At 40.5% G+C, this 26,189-nt stretch overlaps 1 protein-coding gene across 1 annotated transcript in view; it reads right to left on the minus strand.

Moving 5' to 3' along the window:
* The window catches only part of clasp1a (cytoplasmic linker associated protein 1a), a 139,819-nt gene that overhangs the window by 95,202 nt on the left and 18,428 nt on the right, over positions 1-26,189 (minus strand). The gene's annotated exons all lie outside the window — the stretch shown is intronic.

Genomic DNA, 26,189 nt, shown 5'->3' on the forward strand with positions numbered 1-26,189 from the left:
GCTGGTGTTACCCCCCTTGTGGTAATAAAAATTGACTGAATCATTTACCATCTTGTAATCTCTTTATTTTTTACACTAAATTACATGTCGTGGTATCGATAAGAGCATCGATAAATATCGGTACCGATAAGGAGTATCGGTATTTGTATCGCTATCGATAAAATCCTATCGATAAACATCCCTATTCATGACACACAAACACAGAAGGCTACAGTTCTGTAGTTTATGGTTTAGTGCTTTATGATTATGCAGCATACCTGGCCCTCCCTCTCTGCCTCGTGCTGCTGCAGCTACATAATACTAACTGGATGTTGATGTCTCAGGCATTTCCATAAAGTAAGAGCTTAGTCTGGACCAGATCTATTTTCAAGTCTAACTGAAATTACACTGTTGCTGTTGACTGTTACTGTTACACACATGACTGCTCTTTGTAGGCAGGAGTATTACAAAAATCCTCCAGTATCTAAACTGACAGATGCTGACATTCCCAGGTACGTTTTTATGCTGTTTAAGGTGCTTCTGCTAATAAACCATTAGCTAGCCAGCCTTCGAACTGATAAAAGGAGTGCACTTTTTCCTGGTGGATGTTTATTGGTAGCTTGGTTCACTTTGCCACAGCACAAGATGAGACATGTGCTTATGTTTGCAGATAAGCTCACAAGCATATATGTTCTGCAGATTACAGACAAAAACAGTGGCTGTTGCTGCTTTATGCCAAAACCGTTTAAAATAATATGTAGACAGAGATAAAGCTTGCTGACGGGTTATGACAAAGACAGGACTACAATACAGATTGAAATATATTCTAAATTTCTCATTTTTCTCCACTGATTTTAAATAGGACTCTAAATTTACAGAGCAGATTTATATTCTGTAGCAAAAGAAAACAATTTATATTCGACACTCAACACACGCCAAATAAACGTCTTAGCTAACATGTATTTGCAGGTATAAAAGTATTCATGCACATGTTTGCTGCAACTCCTGTGTCAGTGACCCAGAGACCTCTACATGAGCAGCTGCATTATTATTTGCAGTTAATACCTTACTCAAGGACTGGCTGACAATACACAAACTGTTGAAAGAGTGGGGAGTCTTGGCATGCTTCCTTGACTCGACATACTGTAGATGTCTAGTGACTTCATCACTTCCTTATAGAAATGGGATGGGTAATTCTGATGTTCTGCCAGCATTTGGAGACTGCAGCAGTGGCGTTATCATATTCCTGAGGTGTGATTAGCCAGCAGTGACCACACAGTGACTCAGCTGCATTCAGTAGAGCTCAGAACCCCAGGCACGGTGGCAACGAGACAGCGGAATGTACAGTTAACACTTATAATAGAAAACACCCGACAGCGTTTACACAGAGCGCACACAGAGACACAGATAGATACAGAGATGAATATAGCATACATAGAAAACAGAGTTGCACACAAGTACACACACAGACACATCAGTCTGTTCCAGTTCACTTCATCCAGAGACGGCACTTCATGCTTGACTTCCTGCAGAGAAAACACTGAAAGGAGAGCATCCTCCTCCAGACATACTGCTACTGATACTAATATATCTCTTTCTCTCTAGCTCTCTGTGTCTCTGTTTTTTTTAAGTTTTATTAGCATTAATGTGGCAACAGCTGAAAGGGGGAAAAGCCAACAAAAAATTGTATGGCAAAAATACATGGGGCACGGATAACATGTCTGCTGCATGCTCGCAGCAGAGTGCATGAAATATAATCAAATGAAGCTGCTGCATTAACCACAAAAGCTGTACTTCCCATGCAGACATTATGTGGATAAGAGCAGCTAAATGTTATTTTTACCTGGATGTCTATTTGTTTTTCTTTACATGCGACTCCGCAGGCCTCCAACAGGTAAGAACTACATAGACCCATAAAAAAAAATGAGTACAATCTATTTAAAAGTTCAAATGAATACCTCACTGTACCAGAGGCAATGTGATGCAGCAGAGCAACTTTGAGCCTGTTTTTACATTCTCTTTTTATTTATTTATTTATTTATTTATTTATTTATTCAAAATAGGGATGCACCGAATATTCGGTAACCGAATATATTCGGCCGAAAATTGCAAAAAAAACCACACATTCGGTATTCGGTGGAATAAGTGAAAAGCAAGGCCAAATAATAGCGGCGTGTTTTGATAACGCAATCAAACAGCGTGCGGTGACGGACGGATTACGCCAGGGCCACACCGTCCGCGCAAGCGCCGCCAATAGCTTCGATTCGAAGTGAAGCCAGTTTCCTTTCGGCGCCCATGTTAACCGATTGTGTCATCCACACCGGCTGCGCTGCGCGGCTCCGGCGCTGGCCCAGCAGCAATCATTTCGGCGTCTGGTATATTTTCTGCGCGAGCCGCGAGCGAATGTGTCAAGCCGGGCAGTTACCCATGATGGAAAAACAACAGCTGGGAGCAGAATCGCTTGTCAACCGGCGCGGAGAAATGCGCGTCTGATGTGAACGGAGGTGCTCCAGCTCGCGCGAGAATTTCGGTGCGCTGCGCTTCGCAGGCAGTGTGGCTCTGGCGTTAAAATGTCGGCAGTGAGGCGATATTTTAGTCCGTCAACGCACTCGCATTTGCAACTAAAATAGTTTTGTGCGGGCAAAATAAATCATTGTGAGTACAGATTTCAACCAGCAGCAGAAACGAAACAGCGAATCCCGCCGGTTGTGGGTTGAACGGGGGTCACAAACACAGACAGGAATGTATTCCTGTCAAATACGGCGGCGCATTATAACGGCTTACAGGCGACGGAGAAGTCCAGCTCCAGGTGAATAACTTGCTGTCATGACTGCCCAAAAGTACCTGAACAGCTGAGCTGTGGCGGCACACAGTATGTGGCGTATCAGAGGAGAAACGAGCCATTCACATTTCCTGCTTTGTGTCCACAAACCTCACCGCACTTTAGGGACTGTTCTTTACTTATGAAGGGACTGTTCTTTACTTGTCAGGGGAGGAGGGTGGCTGGTTGATTTTTATTTTATTTATTTATTTATTTTATTTTGATCCCCCCTATGTTAATCACCTATTGATGCTGTTTTTAAAGTATGAATAAGTCAGTAAGTAATTTATTCCATTGAAATATCATTGATGTATTATAGAAAAGTGATTTATCTTTTTATAAATGACAAAAGGCACATCTGCCTCATTTTTGCTGTGGTATCGTGATACTACTCAGAACCGTGATACTTTCACTGGTATCGTACCGTGGGTCCCAATTTTGGTACCGTGACAACACTAATCTGGAGGGGGTTCATCTGCAAAAACTAATGAAAAACTAAAAAACGGCATTCAGTATTCGGTACTCGGTATTCGGCCAAGCGTTTAATATTATTCGGCTTTGGCCACAAATTTTCATTTCGGTGCATACCTAATTCAAAAGGATCCCCACTGTCTGATGCCAATGGCACCAGCTGGTCTTCTTGGAGTCCGAAGTTCAGTGCATCATATTCATCGCAATCACACTGTACACAGGACTGTGTGTGTGGTGTCCATCTGATTAATTACAATATAAGCTGCATTCAATATCCCGTCTGTGCTGCACCTTCAATTGCGTTACATTAAATGGTTAAAGAAGTTCACTGAAGCATCAATACTGATATACAGTCAATAACATTCTTATTATCTAATTAGTCTAGTGATCAGTCCATGAGTGGGCCCCAAGGGCCATAACCAGGGAGCAGGAACAGGTTGTAACGAACACTGGACCATTGATTAGCTGTTTAAGTAATGCATTCGTAAATTAAATCTAAATGAGGACTTACTATTGGACTGGCGTCTGTAAAGGGGGCAGCTATTCCAGTGACTGGTGGCACGGTTTCACATTTAAATAAATCAATCAAATCAATTAATACTGTTGTTATATCAATTCAGTTAATCAGTTCAGTAACAGTTAATAAAGCCTACGCTTCCAAACCCTCCACAACCAACTGCATCTAATCATTGGGCAAAATGCAATATGGCAGCAATCACATGCTACAAAGATGGAATCTGTGTAGCAGGTAAAAACTAGAGGTGTAAATCACCAGTTTCATCATGATACCATATTATACAGATTCTTTAGACAACAATATGATACTTTCAGATTTTACAAAGTCTTCCCCGATATGTCTTTGATTCAATATGATTTAAGGGTTTGGGATCGATATTAGGCGATATTAAATGCCCATTTAACACAGTCTGTTACAGAAGATGCTGCCACTCCTCTGCTTTTTTTACTTTTGGCCATAAAAACACATAAACAACACAGAAATAATAAGTATAGAAAAGTTCATTTTAAACTGACTCCACTGACACAAATAAAGAAGCAAAGGAGATAAGTTAATCATCAGGGCTTTCTGTCAGAGAGACCTTTCTGGAAGAAATATTTCATTTTAACCCAAACCATCATCTTTTTCATAAAACTTTAAGACTATCTGGCTTAAAGCCCTACAGGAAAGCTTCTCCAAATAGTAATGAAACACAGATTAACAACAAGGTCATTCAACAAAAGTATCTGTCGAGGTTCATGGACAAAACAATTGATTTTTGCTAATCACCCATTATTAGCTTAAGCATGTTTACATTGCATAATTAGCCTAGCAGCTAGGGGACATTTTTCCTCTTCTCATAGTTTAACAGATTACACAAAATGTTATTATTTTTCTTACTCACCGGTAGTTAAAGTCACTGCATCTCCCGACAGAACAGCACAGTTGGATTTTAGCCTACGTGCACATTTTTTCAGCAGAATATTGTTAAAACAGAGCAGCTAATGTTGCTAAACCACGAAGTTAGGTGGAAGCTGGCTGTGACAAGTTGCCAACATTGGTTAGGTGACGTAACCATCGATGTAACCACATTCTCAGAGTGTAGGCGTTGCCGTAGCTGTCGCTTTTTCAGTGTGTTTTCAGTTCATGAAAGTTAACTGTAATGTTTTGGTCTTGTTCAGCGTTTAGTTATAATAAAAGACCCTCTAAGGAGTCAGATGTTCAGTTTTTTATGGTAAGTACATTTTGTTTTGATGGTTTTAAGCCTGTTTTAGCTACCAAGAATTAGCATTAGCATTATCACAAATGCAAATCTGCACCGTATCTGCAAATGTACCGTGCTATCAAAGCTATCAGCTAGGGTTAGCTCCACCCTCTTGTCCAAATATGGTCCCTCCTGACTCAGAAAATCCAAGATGGCAACAGCCGAAGTGCAAAACTAGAGGCTTCAAAACAGGAGTCAAGAAACCATTGAGTGACATCACGGTGGCTGTGTCTATTATTTTAGCTAGTCAGTGCTAACTACTTTATTATGTCCGATTGCAGGTAACATTAGAAAAGCCTCATTAAGTTCTATTAATACATTACACTGCATTAGAGCCCATTCTAGACAGTATAACATCAGATTTTAGGTGGCCTATAAAGATCTGGGGCGACCCACAGCTAGCCCAATCAGTTAAGGGGAGGAGAAGCATGGAAGAAAAAGAAAGGATGAGGAGGACATAGAAAGGGAGAAAAAGAAGAAAGAATTAAAGAAAATGGAATCTGTATAAAAAAAAAAAAAAAAACAAAACCTTGGTTGACTCTGACTGACTAATCGGCCCTGCTGACCCGCTTCTGGGGCTCGGGCTGTGCTTCACGCCCGCTGGTCAGGGCAGTGCTCACTCAGTTTCTTTTTTATATAAAGAATGGTACACCTTTTGTCCACTATTATTATTATTACTAGGATTTTACTTTTTTTTCCTCCTCTCTATTAATTTAAGTACTTTAAACTAGTAGTAGTATATTTTATCATTACTGTTATTATTATCATTTAATTAATTATTAGTATTATTTCTTTAAGTAATTAATCTAGTTAAAAAATTTTTTTGCATGTGTGTGCGCTTCCCCCGCTTCTCCTTTCTACCTGATAAAGCTGCCAGCAAAACAACTAATGAGAAGCTGCTCTTTTCTACTTTTGTCTGTAGTAAAGGACCAATGGTTTAAAAAAAAAAAAAAAAAACCCCAAAACATTATAACATGTGGCGTTAAACTGGAAAGCTCATGTGTAGAAACAGTAATTAAAGGGGGTGGAGCTTAGGGTTAGAGGTTAGGATTAGGGTTAGGGACTTTGGTTGAGATCTGGTGACTGTAAAGGCCACAGAGCATGATTCCCATCATATTCAAGCTCATCAAAGCATTTACTGATCCAGAGTGCCCTGCATGTGCATCTGAATTCCATGTATTCATGTTCCTCCTTTAATTTGTCATCCATAAATATCACTCATCTTATAAACATGGCAAGAGCATTTGTAAATGAGTGAGGCGAATCGTGTGTGCGTATTTGATACATTTGGGGGCTAAGCAGGTGGCTGCAGTGAAGCTGGTGTGACTCTTTTTTTATGGACTTTCTAATATTTTTTCACAAAACTATGAGGTGTGACCTTTCAAAAATTCTATGTCAGTTGTGTTATAATTCTATTGTCATACCAAAGAGTGTTTTAGTTCCTATGAAAGGCTGTGCAAGTAAATAACACACACCTACATTTAAACCCCAAACCCTGACTTCATGCACAGGTATAGACCCAACACAGTCCCTCTCATGCCTGAATACAACAAAGCTGTGGGGAATGTCGCTCTGGCTGCATAATGGCTTGAAAAGAAAAACACGCATACATTTGTGTGCACACAGTTTGTCGCACACACACCAAGTGCAATCACAGCCCTATTATTAGCGCCATCTGATAACAGTAGTAAACAAACACTTTAGTGATGGCACATAGCTGTTTCACATGCAGAGTGGACAAGAGGAGGGGAAATGAAAGAGGAGAAGCTTAGGGACAAGAAAGGTGCAGAATTAAAAGAAAGAAGGAGCCAAGTGCTGAGGACAGAAGGAGAGAGGATGCATGTAGACTAGGACGACCACAGTAATCTGATTAAAAAATGGCAGAAGAAGGACAGGTGGAAAGTGAGCTACGATACTAGCACAGAGTCAACAGGAACCCCTTTTAGCTAATTCAGAGTGCTTATATGAAATCACACTGAATCAATGATCCTTACTGCATTTTAACTGATTACAGAGGTATGTCTTTGTACCTGTTTTTTTTAATTTATTTATTGTAATTCCATCTGTCAAAAACATTTAAGATTTGGCTGACACTTAGTGTTATATTGGAAACTATGTTAGAGGTTTGTAAAACCAGGTGCTGAGAAACAGACACAGAGACTGAATGTAGAGGTAGACAAATTCAGAGATCCTTCACTTTCAATCACTACTGTAAATTTCACTAATGGGAGACTCAAACCCTCAGACAGGAAGAAAGCATACGATCAGTTCAGATGGAGACAACATGGACACACATCTGTGTTTTACATGTGAGTGCTGACAGATTCAGTTATGACAGCAACTTGCTAATTGTATTTCTTGTGAGCTTTCTGGTCAGACTGTTTCTTCAATTTTTTAATGTTTTGGTGTTTTCTCTGGATAGGTGCAGGCCTTAACAAGTGGCTGTTAAGATCCACTCACTGATGAATGGTCACCTAATAATTTGACTGACTTGCCAGTGCTCACCCTATTTTAATAGCACCGGCTAGAATGCGTCTGATCCAGTGTAAATGTGAAGGTAGCTGATGAGACATACGGACCAACACCCCGAAAACATAATGCCTCTGGCCACAGCTATTACAGGCACAGAGGCATGATAATAAAATACAGGCAGAGTCTCTACAGATAAACAGACAGCCACACACTTCTAGTGAGTCATTAGTGTTGCATAAGAGGGATTACTTTGATATGAATCTATACATTGTTTTTTAGGAAAACCTGCATAGTATGCCTTTAAGCAACCACATATTGAGAGGTCATATTCAACTCTAAAAATGAAATCTTTCGTGCTGGTAGAAATAGAAAATCCATTACAACACGTGAACAAGAAAGCAGAAACATTTTGTAACCAAAGAACAGTCATTTATGACTCTAACAAAGTTTTTTCTGTCCTTATCTTGGTGCAACTAAAAGTCTGCTGTCTTGAGGTCTGACTGTGTGTTTATTTTGATGCAGTCTCAGAGCAGCCAGCTCTCACTGTGTCCTAGAGGTAGAGATGTGGCCTATCAGACGGCAACCACGGGACGGGAGTGACGTGAGCTGAGATGCTCATGAGTCCCATTTGTTACAGGCAGTTAACTAAAAACAACAGCAGCAAGTCAAAGAAAACACTGAAGTTTGAAGTAAGTTTGAATGTGTTATACTATACTATTGTCACTTTCAGTGTGTTTTAAGGAGCACATCCACACAAGCAGAGACAGTCTGGGCCACTGAGGAAACTGTGACTGCTGTTCACCACATGGATTTCTCTGTCACTTTCTCTCACACACATAAAAAAACTTGCACAGACACACACATAGACACACATTAAAAGCTTTATCTGAATCTGCTTAATTCATATTTACATAATGTTCAAACATAACAGCAGTGCTACAAGGGCATTTAAATCCAAGGATACTCGAATAAACATGTCGCAGCAGGTCCCAGGCAGCTACCTGAAACTGAATTCTGGAGACTGCTTTCAGCCTGTTTGGACTGAACTGCAATATTCAAGCCTCTAACACAAAGCTAGTCTCTGAGAGTGGCGTACATACACTGCTGTGACACCTGCCAGACAGGATAGAGGAGGACATCACTCTGTAGGCAGACAACAGTCTTAATGAAAGTGGCAGTAAAACTAACGTGGCTACCGAAAACAACTGGACATGTAGGCAGCGAGACAGCTGAGTCAGGATGTTGGGGTGAGAATGCTCACACACAAAAACACAGAAGTCGAGGGGTGGTAGTTTGTTCCAAACTGATAAAGGTCACAGAGATTCATGCCTATGTATTAATTTATGATTAAATTATAGTTTTTTTTTTATTAAAGCTCCAGTAGGCAACATTGTTTTGGTATAATTGTTTAAAAATGTTATAATATCCTCTAAGCATAATGTAAATCAAGTGGTCTGAGACAAACAATAGGTTTCTGCACCTCACCATGGCTCTGTGTTCAGCCTCTAAAGAATCAGTATCGTGCCAATGTGCATCAACCAATCAAAGGTCAGCTCAGACTGCGTTCCTATTGGCTGTTCTACATATGTACTGGACTGCATATGCGTGTTCCCGTGCCGCCGGCAGAAGGGTAGAGCAAGCGGCAATGGCGAACAGTGCACCAGGTAAAATAGCTAACACAGCATTTAGCAACACGGCTAAACAACCCAAAAAAAGGAAGACAGAACTCGGTTCCCCGGAGCCCCGGAGGAAGGGGAAGGGTGAGGTGGGGCTGGGCCTGGCCGGAGGGTGCGAGGGTCAGCCGTGGGAGCGGAGCCGAGGGCCTCAGGGGTATATGTGCGGGGCCACGAGGGAGGGATGGGGAGGGATGGGGAGGGCTGCTGCACGGTGAGGAAGAGCCGAGGCTCCCAGAGAGAGAGAAATAGAACCAAGTAGGATAAAATACTTGCGTGCTCGTCTGGTAGGAGGGGATCAGGGCGGAGACGAACAAAACCTAACTGAGATGAGACTCAAAAATCAACCGTTTTCAGGCTTTCTGCCTACTGCAGCTTGAAGTCATGTGGACGGGTTTATGTTATGGAAAATAAAGCTACTGAATTGTACCATTTCAGAATTTTGAAAACGCTTCAATAAAAATACAGAAAATAAATATTCATACGGATAATGCCATAATGACATCAACAATATTGCCCAGACCAAAATATATACATATTATCTTAACATATCCAGTTAGAAAAAGGCAAACAGAGCTTTCTGTACCAAACTTAAATCCAACTGAGCATCACTTTATTATGCTGCATTTCTCTACCAGCTGCTCAAACACAGAGCATCAAATGAAGATCAGTTAATCACCATGTAGGTAACCTTGCGTTACAGAGCACACTGGGAGCTAAAGTGACTAGGCTATATTAAGTTTTAGGGAACAAATCCAAACTAATCATGAACAAAGACAGTCCTTATTTTAAGCAAGTGTTGTGACAGCAGTGTGGCAACTTGCAGCAGTCATGTGGACAGTTTGTAGGGGAAAACCTCAGGCGGTGCTTGAGGGGAAATACTCTTATCTGTGAAGAAGATACTCTGTGATGACTGCTTACATTTCAGAAACCATAGTGACTGTTGTACAGTGTATTGAAAATCTAGTAAGATGTAGTCAAGCCAACATAGCTAATAGTCACAGTTCACTCTTCACAAGGTCGCTTCAATTCTGCTCTTCCATTGTGTTTTATTTTTATTATCTGAGGTATTCAAATGTTTCAAAACAGGGCTTGTGATGATGAGAAGGAAGTGAATGACAAGCTATCTGTGCTGGGCAGTGGTTGTCAGTGTCATTGCCTTTTAATGTGCTTAAAGGGAAATTTCAGTTTATTTCAACCCGTCTCCTATCGTCCTAAATTTGTTTCAAGTCACTAGTGACATAGAAATAATAGTTAGCATGTTAACCGTTAGCCTAGATACAGCTATAGTGTCAGACCTGTTAAAACTTAATTGAACAGGCATCCTTTCAAGTGCAAAGTTAGTCCACTAAACAAGCTTTGGCCGCCCTTATTTATTTGAGCCAGAATACACTGACGAAGAGCTTTGTGAAATTGAAGAACGGAGGAGGAGAGAGAGAGAGGCACAACAGGTAGAGGACGACAGAGGAGGAATGGCTGCTGGAAGGCTTTAGCTCTGGAGATTGGTGGTGTAACGTTACCTGTGAATGCTGTACCCCAATGCCCACAGAAGAGGAATGCCTCTGTTGCAAGGAATGGGACCGGTTGCAGCCTTAGCTAAATGGTAAACAACAAACATGGCACCACACCGGTAAGGTAAGACAACAGGTTTACATGTTGTTTTCTATATGTTCTCTGACATTTATCCTAACGATATGAGGCGGTCTTTGTGGAGAAAAAGCTTGTTTAGTGGACTAACTTTGCACTTGAAGGTTGCCCGTTCAATTACGTTTTAACAGGTCTGACTGTACTATGCGCCCCGGCTGTATCTAGGCTAACGGCTAACATGCTAACTATTATTTCTATGTCACTAGTGACTTGAAACAAATTTAGGACGATAGGAGACGGGTTGAAATAAACCGAAATTTCCCTTTAAGTATCATGTAGTTGATAGCATATATGTCCAGTCACATTTTCAGGGTTAATGCCAGATACAAAAAAAAAAAAAAAAAAAAAAAAAAATTCAATAGACATTCATAAGGAAAAAGAGTAAATAAAAGCTAAGCGGAGGACGACGAATATGAGTATGAGTACGAGTAAATAAAAACAGTATTACTACTGCTCAGTAGGTCACTAAGATTCAAGCTTTCAAACTTAAAACATTAATTTGTCAGCAAAAGCTACAGAATCAAGCCAGCAGTACTAGTGCTATTGCCTCCCTGTGGTCTTTCCAACTTATGCTGTCAGGGAATAAAAAGCATCTGAAATCAGCAGATAACTAGAACTGTTAAAGAGACAGTTCATCCCCAAATCAAAAATACACATTTTCAATCGTACCTGTAGTGTTATTTATCAATCTAGATTGTTTTGGTTTGAGCTGCAGAGTGTTGGTGATATCGGCCGTAGAGATGTCTGCCTTCTCTCCAATATAATGGAACTAGATGGCCAAACAAATACATTTGAAAAACTTAACAGCAATGTCTCTTTCCAGAAATCATGACACAGTTACTCAAGATAATCCACAGACCTTGTTGTTAGCCGTTTCATGTAGGAACTATTTTCTTTCCACCAGCCACTAAGTGCATCACCGTGCAGAAGGAAGCATGCTTCTACTGCTAGCTCATCTAGCACCACTGAGATAGCTAACATTACAAGTCAGCTGAGAAACACGCCATCGATGCCACTCGTCCATGAGTACATGCACACTTGCTTCTGCGCAGCAATACAGTTGGCAGCTGTAGGTCGGTAGAACAAAAACAGTCATGGTTTCAGACGTATTTTTTTTTTTTTTGGCACTGAATATCACAAGCTGAGTGCCATCTAGTTCCATTATACTGGAGAGAAGACAGACATCTCTATGGCCGATATCTCCAGCACTCATCTCACACCAAAACAATCTAGGCTGATAAATATGTATTTTTGATTTTGGGGTGTACTGTCCCTTTAAACATGAGCATCTAACACAGAAGGGGGTCAAATTTGCCTCTCTCTCCATTTCCACAAGTAATACCACTCATCCTTTTCTACCACTTTTCCTTGTGTCGGGGGGCACTGGTGCGTCGAATAGGAGCAATCAGGAAGTGTTCATGTTAACTCAATTGCTCTCTTATTATCCACTGATCATCAAATCATTGTATCAAATCAAAGGGATGCAGACTCCAGACACAAACAGGCATGAGCTGATCCAGGTCAAACCAATAGATCTGTGTTGTTTTGTTGTGATGGATGCCATTTGGAATTGAAATATTCAAATTACCTTTACCTAGCTGACATGCACAGATTCCTGTCTCAACATGGAATCTTGGGCTGCAGTAAAATACATTTCACAGCATCATTACACAGAACTTGCTGAGTAGCATCACAATTACAAGTGACAGAGATCAAAGCATACATCACTTTGACCACTGATTCTACTGTGAATACTGTAATTTTGACAAAAGCAGTCTATTTGAAACACTAGCTGCCATTCTAGCTAACTGCTGTTTCTGTGTGTGTGTGTGTGTGTGTGTGTGTGTGTGTGTGTGTGTGTGTGTGTGTGTGACATTGCATTTCTATGCTACATGGCTCTCACTGCCCTCCCTGACACTACAGGCTACATGCTGAGATAACCAGCACATTTCTGTATTGTACGACACACTCTTCTGTCCATAACACTGCACTCCTCCACAATATTCACTTTAGACCATGACAGAGCACATTAGCTGTTCAATCCACTCAGTGGCGTCCTTCCTGGGCTCTGCTGACTCGGCAGAACAAATGGCCAAACTGATAACATGATACGGGTGTTAGAGTTCCAGTGGGCTGACATGGAAAATGACATGGACAAGAGCAGATAAAAGGAAAACTGACTGGGCAAAAATACTCCATAGAATTTCAAGAATATAATCCCAGGATTATACCAAGTGAGTAGCGTTGTTGTCTCATCACTTATTTCTCTGAGGGTGACATGTATGCAGCTCCCAAGAGGAACAGCAGGATGCAGCATCTTGGGGTAAGTCAGCATTATTCAAGCAAATTTGACTAACTGATTCACAAATTATGCAACTTTCCTTTCACAGCTATAGGACAAAGAGGTTATTTTTAACATGAAGTCTTTACACAACTGGATCGCCCCAACTGCCTGAGTCACTCAGGAGCAGGGAGAGTGGCAACACAAGGGCCATGTTTAGGCCAGTAATCATACCGCATCAAAAATGTACACTAATTTATTTTTTTATGTTTGGTTGGTTGTTGCTGTTTTTTTTAAAGATATTTTTGGGCATGTTTAAGCCTTTAATTGATAGGACAGACAAGTGTGAAAGGGGGAGAGAGAGAGGGAGTGACATGCAGGAAAGGGCCACAGGCTGGATTCGAACCCGGGCCGCTGCGGCAACAGCCTTGTACATGGGGCGCCTGCTCTACCATCAAGCCACCGACGCCCCCGGTTGTTGTTTTTTGATTAAATTTCTTAACTGTTATTATCAATAACTATCCAGAGTATGAGTGCTTTTCTTACACAAACAGCACAGGAGCAACTTTGGAACAGCAGAGAAGCACACACCTAAATGACACCAAAATGCGGTAGAGACTCTCAGCATAGTTTTTTATTACATGGCTAATTTGATAGAAACATTGACCCGCCAGTATGGCAGACAGCGTTCTGTGATTTACTCACCAGACAATCTACCTGCATTTTGGCTCTTGGTGTTAGTTTTAGACCCTGCCATCCCCATTTTTTTCATGCATTAAATTTTTTTAGATACACTATCCTCGTACCAGTCACATTATCTTGGTGTGTTAGTGCGACTTTGAGAAATTTGATTAAGTCCCATATTAGTTGGACGAGCACAGTAAATAGGTTTTCTCTAATGTCATGTAAACATACTGAATGTATTTTTGTCTTATGTTACCATTTAATTGCACCAGTGGAGTGAAGCAGGAACAAGTCCTAAAACCCTGAAATGAGTTAGTATTGTACTTTATGTGTCTTAAAAGGCTAGCAAGCAGCTTAATGAGACTGCAGAGTGCATCATGCCAAACAGGGCTTTACAGCCTTGCTGTGGCGGGGTCTTAAAGTTATGCAACTGTGATGAAGTTCTTTTATAGCCTCATGTTAGCTTTTTGCTTCTACCTTCTAACTTCTGGGTTGGCCTACAAAAAAAACATCATCCTTGCAGCCCTCTGTAAAGAAAATAAAAATACAAAGCACTCTAATTCATTTCAATAACAATAAGGCTCTGGCAAAAAATGCAGGGTAATCTGGAAAATAAAAGAGTTTAACTTGTAACTTTTAAAGTGCAACTTTACTGTTTTGGGACCCTTTGCCCCCCTTTTGTGACTCTGCACCAGTCAGAGTACAACATATTTCCACACATTCTTCTTCTTATGTTTCTTGAACCAGAGTAATCTACTGTAAAGGAAATATCAGAGGGTTTTGTTTTGGTTTATATGTGTGTACATTCAGGTAATGTGTTATTCCCCAAATAAACTCAAAAGAGGACTTAACACCTTTAAGATGGTACTGCAAGCATTTACCCAGGACCAGACTGTGGTATGAACTGCCCTCATTGGGAAAAACATGAATAGTTTTTTGTTTTACTAAAATAAAATTTAAAAAAAAAAAAAAAAACAGGATCAGCTTGCAGTTGTTGATAACATACATCCATCAGGTAGATCAACTTTCGTATGGTGGTCCATAATCAAGTCCTTCAGTTCAGTCTAGCAGGTAATAAGCAGATCACAGAGGTGAACTAGTCACTGTTGTGTTTAGGTTTGGCTGACAACTTCATCATTCAAGGAGAAGACGAGCAAATGTTCCCTCAGGCAAGGCCAGACCAGGTGCTGCTCTACCTATGATGTAATCCAGTTGCTTAAGGAAAGGCTAAAGTATTATCTGCTGTAAAGAACAATGCCACCTGACTTGTTGCAGCACAAGGGAGGTACTGTGGTACACTGTACAACATCAGAGGAAAGGAAATTGCAATGACAACATAAGCATCTAGGCTGACAGTCAGGTTATTGAAATAACACATCAAGCATGGTATAAGAGGGAGATATTCTGGGAAACAGACAGACATTTTCCTGTAGAATAAGTTACAGCAGTGGATGTTGGGGGTAAATCCATGATAGACCACTGTTCAGCCTTAGATCCTTATCTAATGCAGACTGTAGACCTACATTACCGAAAAAGCACTGTTAAAAGTACTATCATGCAGATAACCAAGTACAAAGTGTTCCAATGTATTACCAGGGTATTTAGAAATCCAGAAAGTATGATTTTCAATGCTGTCACAATTACAGACAACCCTCTTTCTATTAAACTGATGCTGTATTTAGGTCATTTTTTGCAATGCACAGCATACACCATTAGAGGTCAGTCTCCACTGGTGAGACAGGCACATGAGAAAAGATGGTGACTTTAAGTGGTGAGGATAACATTACAGGGGTAGTAAAAATAGGGGCGTGAATCACCAGTTTTATCATGATAAATTTATCTCGGTTATAATATTATCTCAGTTCTTTGGACACCAATACGATATTAGTCGATATCATAATTGAACCGATACGGTACCGGTACCAGTATCTGGAATTCGGTACCGGTACCAAACGGTACCTTGTTTCGGTACTTTTTAACCCTATGGGCCCTAGGCCTTTTTGGGGTATTTTTACTGCCTTTACTTTTAAGCTCATATCACAGTCATAAAGGCTACATACACATGCTATATTTTGTTTGTTTTTTTCAGGACAATCTAACCAGATTTGCCATCATTTCATGTTCTTCTATGTGCCTGTATTTTATATTATTTTTTATATCAATGAAAAAAAACAAATCTGTGTGCCTAAATTCTTACATTTTTACATGTATCTCAGCATAGCAAGTTGGAAGTTGACATATTCTGCCATATATGAAGAGGGGAGACTCTCTGGAATCTGGCAATATAAGAACCATGATGGTGGGACATTCTGTCACTTCACAGCTGTCCAAAACATGTGGTTTGTGCCAGGCGGACATGATTGCCAGTATTTTTTTCATTATTGCAAGAAATTCCACTGACTCATTCACAAGTCAAAAATGTGTTTTATCTGAAAGAAACATGTAATATTTACATCTAAGATCGTAGAAAAATAGTCAACCAAGTGCAATGATGTCCTCCAAGATAATATTTGTTTTTCAGTTTCAGTTATATATTGGGGAGACATTTTGGGCATTGGTAGGGGGGCACGTGTTCCCCTCAAAGTATATGGTGACTACTGCCCTGTCACCCATGCATAATTAGGCTACAGTTGTCTGGGTGCGCAAAGGTGAAGTGGCTGGTCTTGTCATACAAAGTTTGATGGAGTGTCAATTGGACAATATGGAGATATTTGCATCTTGAAAGCTGGACTACAAATGTGGATAGACAGGGAGAAACACACGCAAGCCTAAGACGTGGTAAGATACGATATTCCTCACTATATGAAGTGACTGATAACAAGATCTGTATAATGGATTGTAAAGAAATTCGTCAAGTTTTTATTTTGTAGACAATTGATCTGGATTTATAGCGTGATGGGATGACAGCACAATGATGTGTGTGGTATCACATGAAAGCTCTGCTCCTGTGCTTTCATGTGATATGCGTGGCATTTCTGTGTGAGCCTGCGTTTGCGAGTAATCCATCCAAGAGTAATGTGTGTGCAAAGCTGTATGAAAGCTCTGTTATACATCATTTTATTGTAAATTTATCATTTTTTTTCGCTGTGAAAACATTGGATTACCACCAAGTGCTTGGCTACAATTCTGCTGTTTCCGCTGATATGCGTGGCATCTCGCTATGACGCACGGTCGCAGAGAAAATCCACAGAGAAGAACGGGTGTGAATTTGGACGCACTATGCATCGTTCGGGCCCATAGCTAAACTTCTCAGTTTCAACATTTTATTGAGAACATTTAGGAACAGTGCTGCACGTTAACTTTTGTCTGCTAATTGTTTTTGTCGCCATTGTTGCTGAGTCTGAGGTGCGAGTCATATGCTCTCGCTCCGCCTCCACCTCAGGTACCGAAATTTGGCACCGTTTCATTTTAAGTGAATCGGTACTCGGTAGTACCGACGTGAATCGGTACCAAGTACAAAAAGTACCGAGTTTCAGTACCCAACCCTAATGTTTACACTGCATAAATTAGCCCAGCGGCTAGTGCATTTTTTGTCCTCTTCTCATAGTTTAACAAATTACATGTAATGTTATTATTTTTCATACTCACTGTTGGTTTAAGTGGCTGCATCTCCCGACTGAACAGCATGTTTGAATTTCAGCCTTCGTACATGTTTTTTCAGCCAAACATTGTTAAAACAGAGCAGCTAATGTTGCTGTAACTGAGAGGTTAGCAGAGTGAGATTTTCATCCAGGCAGGTACGTCATGTTTATCTAATAACGGCATTGTTTACCTACGGCATGTGCTCTGTCTGTTGACCCTTCTTTACACAAATACTGTCATATACCGTATACCCCTGTGAAATGTCAGGAAGGTATGATTAAACAGTACCACCCAAGCCTATCATGTAGTCTCTCTTATGATGGTTTTCCAAGCCAATAGAATTTTAAGAGAATTAACTGGCCAAAATATGAGCTGTGTGATGTCCGAGTTGTATAACTCATGAGAGGGATTTACAATCTAGACAGAATAACGCAGCACTGCTCACGCAGTGAAAGAGCTGAGGGGTGAGAGAGTTCACCACGAAGACAGAAAGCAAGAGATGAAGAAAGCTAGCATATGTGTTAATATTTTTGAAGCGGTACAGGGTTTCCTTCTGGGTCTGCCTGGATGCATGCGCTAATCACTGCAGTACATACACCAGAGTTCTGATGAGAACACAACCCAAGCTCACACACAGTGCCTGCAGGTTCTTGTCTCAGGCACATGCACATAACAAGACACAGCTGTGACAAGTGTAAAAAGGCCTCCATTCTCACTGCTGTAATGTGCTATGACTTCCTTTGAAGGGAGTGTGAGTTGGTCCAACTAAGGCAGAACGACTTAGATAATATGTCTAAGTAGGTGGATTACATGAGTATGCATGGCTTCAGGTGTCATCACGCCCTTTGTGTGACCTCACCTGATGTTCTTTGTTATAAGCCAAAGGGAGAAAGATAAGACTGTTGCCTTTCATTCTTTGTTCTGATTTGTGTGGTATCAGCATGAAGCAAACCCTGGCTTACAAACAGCATTCACACACAATTAGCTCATGGACTGGCCAGTTGAAGGAGTATATCTTATTGGATATGTCATCAGCTGGAGCGACAGCTACAACCATCTTTGCCATCAAGTATCATTACACATGAACATGAGCATCAGTCTAGACTGTGGTTTTCCCTCAGTTTATTTTATTTTGCCAAGATGGAAAACATAGTAACTCCAGGCTATCAGATGTCCACATCCATCTCCTTATACCCACAATGCCTTGCTTTTTTTGGCATAGACAGGCCTGCACAAACAAACTTTCCCATTTTTATCTAACCACAGAACTGAAGCAAGATAAGGCGCACAAGTTTGTTTCAGTTTGTAATTGCTCTCTTTTTTTAATATATGAGCAGGTTTCATAGTCAGTGAGTTTAATTTGGTTAACTAAGGGGGTGATCACACAGAAATGAGACGCTAGAGACGTGGACGGTTCAAAGACGCTTGAAATGCTGGAAGCGCTTATTCAATGTGCGCTAGCTGCTGGCGTCTGACGCTCAAAAAGTTGAAAATATTTGAACTTTTCAGCGTCTACGCGCATCTGAAAAGAGGCATCTACAGAAACGCGTGTCTAAAAAGACGCCGGAAAAACGCCCGTATAAAAAGACGCTTGAATGCCGGTCAGATGCGCTGTATCATAGGAAAACAATGGTTTTACTGGCGTTGCGTTTCTAGCGTTTCATCATGTGATCGCTCCCTAAGCTCTGCATCACTTTGACCTGCATGGGAAGTTCCTACAGAACACTGCTGACCAAACCCTCCTCAGCCTGCTGTACCGCCCACTTGATTCAAATCTTCATTCACTGCTTTAAGTAATCCACATTCAGATATCAAATTGACTCTTCTGATATCAAAGTATCTCTGCGTTTTTTTGTGATCAGGTTTTTGTTGTTTTGTAGCTTGAAGTTACCATCTCAAAAAACTCTCTTTGGCAGTAAGCAGTAATTATGGTGTATTTTTTAGCAGACAAAGGCTTGAAACCAGGATGGTTAATTATTTAATTTATATATGAGCTACTTATCCATAGTTAGTGTGCACAACTCCTGGAAAGCAGGCAGGAGTGTTGCCACAGAACAGCAGATAAGCAAAACATATTTTAGCAACCTATAAAAATCAATATCAGTTAAAGTGTACACTATATTAAAGGTATTTCCACCGCTTTACCTTACCACAGACAGCCCTTTCCAACAGGAAAACTGTTAATGGCTTCAGTTCCCCATCTATGCTCTCGTCGAAGCCACCAGACTCCACTGACAAAAACTGCCATTTTAGCACGCTGAACACAGGAGCTGCTGGTCTACCACTGCTACTGGTCTACCACTGCCTTGAAAGCAGTGTTCAGCAATGTCCACTGTTCTTAATGGAGTCTTTGGAGGCTTTAAAGAGAACATAAATAACAGCTTCAGTTCCTCATTGGAAAAGGCTTTCTGATGGAAAGACAAAGCACTGGAAATATTCACAATATAGCGTACACTTAAACTGACATTGATTTTCTTTTAGGTGAGACTTCTTTTTTAAGTTGGCTAGAATACATTTTGCTGCTGCCCTATGTCCACAGCTGTTCTTTGCTTAGCTTCTGGGGTGGTACCTCTGCTGCTTCTCCAAACTGGAAATGTGCCAGCTGGGAGTGGGCGATAAATAATACCACCATATTTCAGGGTATTTTTGTGATAAAGATATTATTGATGAAATGACAAATCAGTAAAAAAAATATATATCTTATTATCAATTTAAGAACACAGAATTGCAGCAAAATAAGTGATATAGTTTACATGTCAACCTAACAGTGTGCCTTCAAATATTCAGTAAAAAATAGACAAAAATGATGTCTCATTTCTTTAGTTTGTAAACAACAACATTAACTCAGAGTGAGATTCATATTCTGTCTACAATATCAATAGTTCACTGAACAGACATTTTATATAAATAAAAGCCTTTAAAATTATTTTAAAACAAAACAAACATGAGTTAGTAACATCTCTCCATTTAGTCACAGCAATAATGCATCAATAATGCCCAATACAGAGTGTCCATCATAGATGTTAACAACTTGCGCAGGGCAGCAGTGAGAACACTGATCAAAACATGCATGTTCTTTTCTAATGAATCAACCTCACAAATTCATCGGCTTCACACAGTTTTGTGATTTAAACCAGTTTTACTTTTGCTGCATAAATAATTGTCCTTTTCATTCTTTTCAGTAGGAGGCATATAATATGCCACTGAAAACATATTTTCTGACCTTGGTTGAGTCACACTTACAATACAACGGAGCACGCTGAGACACAACCACACAGACAGACGGTCAGGCATACATCCACCAAAACAATCCGAGGGTTTGGACACCTATCAGTTCATAAACAGACTTAGGATATGTTACTGCGTTGCCTGTTGTGGGCCCCTGTGCAGTGCTGATAAGATTTATTGGCCCCTCATTTATCTCTCAGTGTGTTGTAATGAGAGAGTCGGATGGCAGAGGCAGACCTACCCGGGCTAAACAGACTCAGTGGTCTATCTCCTCTCTCCATCTGCCAGACACTTGTGCTCATTAATTGCCAACCGATTGTTGCTGAATGGAAGTTCAAATTCAATTTACATTCACAGCATTTAGGGAGACAAACAGGGCGAGCATGCCTTACTTTTCAACATGAATATTTGTTTACAAATTTTAAATAACACAAACTGTATATCAGATGCTGGAAAATAAAAATCAGACTACATTTCACGTGCATCAAAGGGCATGCAGAGACCTTACGAAAAGGGGGATTGTAACACGGAACTGAAAGCTTAACTCAGAAAAAAAGGGAAAAAAATCCTTGAGTTGATCAGATTAAATAAGAGAGCGGATTATGACCATGGGTTCGGCGCCACCAAGGATCCCACCACTGGACAGATTTGTACTGGCAGTTATGGGGGTGGTGGATTTACTGCTGCTGCTGCTGCTGTTGCTGGTAACAATGATGGTGGCAGTGGTGACACACATAGGATTCATCTTTACACAGTGCAATCTCCAAATATGACATGGAAGCAGAAACTGAATTCAGTGAGAGAGATAACAAAAGAGGTGGGAGGTTTCACAGGGTTAAAAATAGGGCACGATGTGGAGGAAAAATATAGAGAGTGAGTAGAGGAAAGGGAGAGCAGAGGCCTGCGTGGGGGTGGGGTGGATAAGTGAGAAAAGCTACAGAGACAGATCATTAAAAAAAAAAAAGAGGACAGACAGAAAGAAAGAAGAGACAACAGAACAGAAAACAGAAGGACCAGTTGGTACAGATCCAAGTGCTTGGTGCTCTAACACCGACTACACAAGCCTCAGCAGGAGGTCCATCACTACAGTCTCTGCACTTTCTCTGGACCCTCTACTCCTCCTCTCCCCTCCTCTATCCATTGCTGCGTCATTTACATCATGGTGCAGCCCTGTTGCTAAGCTGGCTCCGCTGTCGGTGGACACACACACACAAACATGTACGACTAATACTCTGTAACTCTGTTCTTGCAGCCCTGCACAGCACACACGCCATAGTCAGGGAGGTTCGATACACACCACACAGCTAACTGGCTATAACATCATCAGTTTAAAAAGAGATTTCAACCATGCAAAATGAGATAATGTACAATTGTACAAGTTACAACCTTGTCATTCTAACTATGAGTATTAAGGGATCAATAAAGGTGTATCTTATCTTAACTATAGTTTGTATGTTATCCCCCAGTCTGTGTGGGTTTCCCTCAGAAGCTTCTGGCTGCTCACACAATTTAGATACCTGCCAATTAGTTCAACTGTAAACGCTGAGTTACCTGAAGGTGTCAAGTGTGTTTGTTTTTAATCAACGTATGACAGCACTGTACATTTAATTTGTTAAGTTTATATGTGATATGTTTTTGACATATACAATGCCATATACCAGCTTTCTTTTTTGGCTCTCCCTTGCCTCTGTAACCAATGTACAGTAAGTACTGTCTTGTAAACCCACGTGGGCTGATCACATTTAGGCATATTCATGACACTTTCATGAAAAATATTCATTCAGATTTACTATATGTTTTGGCTCTGGTGTGACAGGTGTGCCCAACTTCTCACCCAAAGAATGCTGAACAGGCTCCAGACCTAAAACCTTTTCCCAGGGGCCACTTTTACAAAGTGGCAGGAGGCCAGAGGCCAATTAATAAACAAACAGTAACATTTATCAGAAATAATAAAATGAATAAACATAAAACATTTGCATAACTCAACTTTCTTTGAATTTTTTTATTTTCAAATGAACTTAGGCTACTTTTTAACTTAACTTAACTTGCCATCAGGCTGAAACACTGTACTGAAGCTAGCATATTTTGACTCATGATGGTGCCTGATACTGCAACCTTGTATATAGAAATTTTTGAAAAATTAAATTAAACACAGTGGTTTAGGATTGCTGTGAGGTGGCAAATACATCTGTCTATGTTTCATTGAGATGCCTGTTTTTAACCTGTCAGTGTGTGTTGTTCTCACCAAGCAGCAACTACCTGGGCTGAAAAATAAAGTCAACACAAAGTGCCAAAAACTACAATTCCTCAAATGGCCACTTGGGGCTGGCTCCAGAGTAGGGATGCACCGAAATGAAAATTTGTGGCCGAAGCCGAAGCCGAATATTATTAAACGCTTGGCCGAATACCGAGTACCGAATACCGAATATCATTGTTTAGTTTTTCATTAGTTTTTGCAGATGAACCCCCTCCAGATTAGTGTTGTCACGGTACCAAAATTGGGACCCACTGTGCGATACCAATGAAAATATCATGGTTCTGAGTAGTATCACGATACCACAGCAAAAATGAGGCAGATGTGCCTTTTGTCATAAAAAGATAAATCACTTTTCTATAATACACCAATGATATTTCAATGGAATAAATTACTTATTGACTTATTCATACTTCAAAAACAGCATCAATCAGTGATTAACATAGGGGGGATCAAAATAAAATAAATAAATAAATAAAATAAAAATCAACCAGCCACCCTCCTCCCCTGACAAGTCCCTTCATAAGTAATGAACAGTCCCTAAAGTGCGGTGGGAGTTGTGGGCCGTTACCTGCCACAAAGACAGAAATGTGAAAGGCTCGTTTCTCCTCTGACACATCACATACCTGTGTTCGGCTGGCTCGGCTGTTCAGGTACTTCTGGGCAGTCATGACACCAAGAAGAGGATATTATTGGAGCCGACTTCTCCATCACCGAGTAAGCCGATGGCCGCCATATTTGACAGGAATATATTAACGTTACTGTCTGTGTCTGTGACCCCCGTTCAACCCACAATCAGTGGGATTCGCCTTTCGTTTCTGCTGCTGGTTGAAATCTGTAGGCTGCTCGCACAGAGTGCTGAATGATTTAAGCCTACTTTGGTCGCTCAAAACTATTTTTAGCCGCAAATGCGAGTGCCATGAGGGGTGGATCGCCACACAGCCGACATTTTATTCCACCCATCACGGCACGCTGTTTGACTGCATTATCAAAACACGCTGCTATTATTCGGCCTTGCTTTTAACTTATTCCACCGAATACCGAATGTGTGTTTTTTTTGCAATATTCGGCCGAATATATTCGGTTACCGAATATTCGGTGCATCCCTAGTCTAGAGGTGAGTCAATCCCCATAGACCCCCATGTTAAAATTTCTAAACTTTCCAGCAGATGTAAACATGTTTACAGCCTGATACAAAAAAGAGTTTTGGTCTTTACAGCATATTTCCCCCTTTATGACAACTGTACAGAGAATTAATTTTTTTACAACTCAACTGCTTACATTTTATTAAGGCTTACACCCTCTCGCCCAAATGCCGAACTCAAGCACCGAACCTGGAGGGACAGGGCCTTCTCCATCGGTGCCCCATCCCTCTGGAACTCACCCCCAGACCCATCCGTATCTGTACATACCTCCCAACATTCAAGACCATGCTAAAAACTCACCTTTTTAAATCAGCTTTTAATGTATAAGTTTGTGTGTTTTATACTGTTTTATTGCTGTTTTTTATTCTGACTTAGATCTATTTTATGATTTTTAAAAAAATGTGACATGTCTTAAAAAATAAAATTTATTATTATTATTATTATTATTATTACAGTTCCACATAATTAAGGGCGGGCTGTTTTGAGGCACAGGCTGTCTGCTGATAGTGTCCTCACCTTCTCAGTCAGATCCACCCTTTGCTCCTCCACAGCTTCACCCTCTTGCTCAAATGCCAAACTCAAGGCTTCAAAGAGTCCACAAAGTAATGGGTGATGGTAGCAACATCCATATTTTTTGCAGTCTATTGTCCTCACTTATCTTTGCCAAGAGGCAAGTCACAGTAACAGCAGCCCCACATAGGTCAGGTGTACGCAGGGCCGCCTCTGGGATTTAAGGACATTGATGGCTTAGCTAGGACTTCTGTCAGGGGATCCCCAGGGGAGTCTCCACTGACACTTTTTTTTTTTTTTTTTAATAAACAAGCTCTATTTTGATGCTTTTCAATACACACATTATTGACATTCACAGTACAAAAATAAAGTGTGAATCAATCTCTTTATTGGGAATTAGAAAATGGTCAGCAGGCCACCCACTACCCTCAATTTATGGCCCCCTAAAATAAGTATCACTGGGCTACACAGTATGCTTAGCCTTTTGGCAACGGCTTGATGAAAACATTGACAATGTCATCGTGTTCCACAAGCAAGATTACGTAAAAGTGTATCTCTGTAAACTCTGTTAAAGAAGTATTTCATGGTTGGAAAGACGGCGAGGGATGCACGATATTGGACTTTTTTCCAGTATTTCATACTGATATGTAACAACTCATTTGACTGATAACCAATACCAATATTGATATATCCACTTTTGCTCTCACCTAATTTTAGTGATCATCAAGTCTCTTCTGTAGTGGAATTAACATCATATTATACATGCATGCTTTTATAGCGATGGCCCACCAGCAGATTGAGACATTAAATACAATACTTTTCAATGTATATAATACCCACTCATTATGCAAAATTAGAAAAAGCATGTTGGCCAATTCTGATGACGTACCAATATTATCAGAATGTTGGCCGATTTTGGTATTTCATTTTAAAGCCAATTTCAGCCGATGACATGCCGATATTATTGTGCATCCCTAAAGATGGCCTTTTAATAGAGGTAAGTAGTAGAAGAAGCAAACACTTCTGAATTTGCTGCCATGTAATCAGAGAAAAGAGAGAAAAAGGATGCTTTTTCTGTAGGAGAAAACCCTGCAACTACCAGAATGCACTGTGCCACACCAGGCCAATACACACTCCCATTCGTTGGTGACATAATGCGAACGCGTCCGTTTGAAACAATTGCAGTCGGCTGGCAAGAAATGATCTCTTACTGCAGTTAAATAGTTTGCTAAAGTATGTTTCTGAAAACATTTGAGGCATAGGCAACACAGTAACATAATCTTGGTTTATATCTAATCAGTGCTGCCTAGTTTTACCATTTGATCTCAGTTTTTTGGCCTCCATTTTCACATCGCGGAAAACACTTTGGTGCCCACTTCCTGTTCACAAACTCTGCTATTCAGCTAAAGACGGCTCTAAAATATATTTCTAAAAACACTGTAGGTGAGAAATAGGCAATACCGTAATATAATATGGATATGTATTTGATCGACACGGCCTAGTTTTACCATTTTATCAGAATTCTGTCCAAGTTTGAGAGAGAGGGGCGGGTCTGTCTCTTCATCGGCTTCTATACTCTTTGAGGACGCGGTGGCAGCATGGGTGGCGGACAGTATGAAAATGTAGAAGTAAAGCCTGTACTTTAAGGAACAGCCTGAGAGCCAACAAAACCAGTCAATCTC

This window comes from Epinephelus fuscoguttatus, linkage group LG13, assembly GCF_011397635.1.
Source record: "Epinephelus fuscoguttatus linkage group LG13, E.fuscoguttatus.final_Chr_v1".
NCBI classification, from domain to species: Eukaryota; Metazoa; Chordata; class Actinopteri; order Perciformes; family Serranidae; genus Epinephelus; species Epinephelus fuscoguttatus.